Below are 4137 nucleotides of genomic sequence, written 5' to 3'. Positions count from 1 at the left end.
TCTGTCCGCACTTTTCCTGTCCGCAATCCGAACTTTATCTGTCAGTCATCAGCTCTTAAAAACTACTGAGGCTAGAGGGCTGCAAATTGGTATGTTGATCATCCACCCCCATATCATCAAACATACCAAATTGCAGCCCTCTAGCCTTATTAGTTTTTATTTTATTTAAGGTTAAAGTTAGCCATAATCGGGTTTCTGGCAACGATATAGGATATGCCACTACCAGGCCGTGGTTAAAGTTTCATAAGCCGCGGCTCATACAACAATATACCGAGACCACCGAAAGATAGATCTATTTTCGGTGACCGCCAAACTTTGTATTATCACTGTAAAAGAGTAAGAGAGAGAGAGAGAGAGAGAGAGAGAGAGAGAGAGAGAGAGAGAGAGAGAGAGACGTCAAATACACTAAAACAGAAAAATAAATCGAAAACAAATAAGTGAATAAGCCGGAAATGATACCAGCAGAGCTATTGCAGTATCGGTCTTATCTCGACAGTTACTGGTGAGACATTCGGTCTGGTGCCTTTGAAATGGAGCGTTCGAGCAATTTTATTTTGCTTTTTCCAGGTTCGCACGATAGCAGGCGTTCAGTTTGAAGAATCAGCTCTCTCTCTCTCTCTCTCTCTCTCTCTCTCTCTCTCTCTCTCTATATATATATATATATATATATATATATATATATATATATATATATATATATATATATATATATATATATATACATACATATATATATATATGTGTGTGTGTGTGTGTGAGTGTATTCATATATATACATAATATATTATACAGTATATAGAAGTATATATACATATTTATATACATATAATATATATATAAGTGTGTATGTGTGTTTGTGAACGAAGCAGATGCGAAGGTAATGTCGATGGGTTCTTGTCAAGTGAATTTGGAGTAAATGGTAGGGTGCTACAAGGTGAGGATATATCACCTTCACTGTTTACCCTTCTCGTAGATTTCACAATAAAAAAAATGGTCGGAGATGGAAGGGAAAGTTTACATAAGAGTAACGCTAAAAAGCTGCCAAACTTATGATATGCAGATGATACGTACAGTGAAAAAATATATGCATATGTTTGTATATATGAGTATGTGTACGTACGTACATATGTGTGTGTAACTGTGTAAAGTTTCCCAAACTCACTTCGATCCCAAAGGTTACGAAGAAATAAACCTTTCTTGATAAACAATATGTTTCTCTAAATTTTAAACTTAAATAAGCCTTTGAAATTTCCGAAAGTTGTAAAATTCTCAGGGTAAGAGGCGGGCTATGCAAGATGCCACCTAGTAATATCCAAAAAGCAATTTAAACACCAATAAAAACTTGTGAACCTATAAGGAAAATATACTTGTAAGCACTAATGAACATGAAAGAACAAACCACAACAAAGATGTTATGAGTATAAAAACAGTTAAGTATACCTTAGTTCAACCAGACCACTGAGCTGATTAACAGCTCTCCTAGAGAGGGCTGGCCCGAAGGATTAGATTTATTTTACGTGGCTAAGAACCAACTGGTTACCTAGCAACGGGACCTACAGCTTATTGTGGGATCCGAACCACATTATAACGAGAAATGAATTTCTATCACCATAAATAAATTTCTCTAACTCTTCATTAGCCGGGTAGGAGAGTCGAACGCTGGGCAAACAGCGTGCCTGGGGCAAGCTCTATCCACCCCTCCAACGAAGAACTGTTATGAGTATAATAAAAATCAATTTGTGTCCATATATACTGTATTTTTTACGCGTAGCAATGATAGTCTACGGGTTATAAACTCCACATTTAGAGTTGCCGTCGTCAAGCCCTGGGCCAGAATTCTTCTTCACTGCTCCCTATACAAATAAGTAGACTGAAGGAACATTGGTCCGTATATCTCTGGACGGTGCGTAACACCCCTAGGACCAGGACTTGCCGTCTCGACCCTCTCATATATTACCTTCATCTTTGACGGTACAGGCATACTAGCGATAATAAAGCTGTTGAAGATTTTGAATTCCCACAGCCCAGCCGTTCCGTGGCATGGTTACCTTGCGTAAGAAAAGATTGTGGATGATTTTGGATTAAGCTGGCTTTATGCCAACATGGGCCCTTAACTTAGGGCGGCCCGTAAATTAAGTAATGTGTCAAGTGATAAACAAGCCTGGTGTCGACCTCTGGACTCATCCAACCGAGAATGAGAAAAGGATTCTCCGGCATCAGGCAAAGAATTCTAATAAAATGCAAAATCCTGTAAGCCAACCGCACGTTCTAGGAGTTTGTTTCTGAACCTCTCTCTCTCTCTCTCTCTCTCTCTCTCTCTCTCTCTCTCTCTCTCTCTCTCTCTCTCAAAGAAAAAGGCTTAATTATGGCGAAATAGAATTATAGACCCGTCTTCTTAAGCCTGAAATATGCACTGCTATCAGCTTTCCTATTTTCCAGCCAATAACTATATTCGCCTTTCGCACAGTTCTCTAGAAAATTATTGTTCATCCTGAATTACGCACCGAGAGCAAATTGAATTTATCTATTCTACCAAATGTTGCCAATTTTCCAAGTAATTATTTAAGGCTCACGCGGCTTTAAATGTCTGCGAATTAACTTTCTCTGTCAGTATGTATTTGCACTGGGCAAGATCCAGAACTAGTTTCCACAACTACTAAGCTAGGTGGCCAAGTTCCGTAGATCCGCCTATGAACAGCGTAATACTATAACAAGTAAAAAATGCCCCAAAGTTTCTACGGCGCAGTCAAGTTTTCTGTACAGTATAAAACTCTCAGCCACGGCCCATGAAGCTCTCCGCCGCAGGCCACGAAACTTTCAGCAACTGCCCAGTGGTGGATTGTGTTCTTGGCACCTATAAGGTTACCAGACGCACGATCATGGCTAATTTTAACCATAAACAAAGTAAACTACTGAGGCTAGAGGGCTGCAATTTGGTATGTTTGTTGATTGGAGGGTAGATGCTCAACATACCAGTTTGCAGCCCTTTAGCCTTAGTAGTTTTTAAGATCTGAGGGCGGACTGAAAAAGTGCGGACGGACAGACAAATAGCCATCTCAATAGTTTTCTTTTACAGAAAACTAAAAGCAGAAATTTTACTGTTTCCCCAATGTGGAGTTGCAATACTTTTGGTCATCCACTGCGCGTGGTCTTCATTGCCACATTGACTAAACTGACAATTTACTCAATTCAGTGCGTTGCCAAGAACTGTTATTTTCATAAAGGCATTGTGGTTCATATTTTTTAAACTGCATGCGAACAAAACATTTTGGTTTCAGTTTTGCATATACATAAGGCGCATTCAACGGCCGCTGTGCTCTCTTTAGAAAAATGAAGAGCACGACTCAACGCAAGGTATTCTCGCCGATTTTGAGAAGTTTCATTACCTGTGTGCGTGTGTGTGCATGTGTGTGAGTGTATGTGTGACCGCGCATATGTGAGTTCTATTTCTCCTACACGAACAGAACGTTTTCTTGCCTCAAGCTCAGTTATAACCAAGAATTCCTCATAGAAAACAATGCCTTTGTATATACCCTTCCACCTGTTGCCACAACTTTCCTGACTCAAGTGCTACTCGATCCCTTGCCCTGAATCTCTCAGCTCCCTCCATAAGCCTCTTCGCCCTTTCTAATCCTGAGCACTGTGCCCTTTCACTTTAGTTTCCCTAAGTTCCTTAACATTCAGCTTTCTGTCTTTAAACAAAGCAACTCTCACACTTCTCTCCCATTCGCTCCCACGCAAGGGCAAATTCTAAACCCCTAAACTTATTATGTTTTTGTTTAGGACTTTTTTGGAACATGATTACCATTTTCCTCAAGAGAAGAGGCTCATCCGCAATTAAAAAAAGGAGAATTCCTGTCACCAATGGGTTCACAACCCTCTACTGGGTTATCTCCTGCCTTAGAATATTGTGTATTCACATCCCAAGCCATAGGCAGTTCTCAGGCTAGCTCTGTCTAAGTTATATTGACTGCTCTAATTGTAAGGGAAAAATATTATATATATATATATATATATATAAATATATAAATATATATATATATATATATATATATATATATATATATATATATATATATATATATATATATATATATATATATACAATCATGAAACTACAAATGTCGCTTAATATCA

Source organism: Macrobrachium rosenbergii, chromosome 48 (genome assembly GCF_040412425.1).
Source record: "Macrobrachium rosenbergii isolate ZJJX-2024 chromosome 48, ASM4041242v1, whole genome shotgun sequence".
Taxonomy (NCBI): Eukaryota; Metazoa; Arthropoda; class Malacostraca; order Decapoda; family Palaemonidae; genus Macrobrachium; species Macrobrachium rosenbergii.
This window is presented reverse-complemented; position numbering follows the sequence as displayed.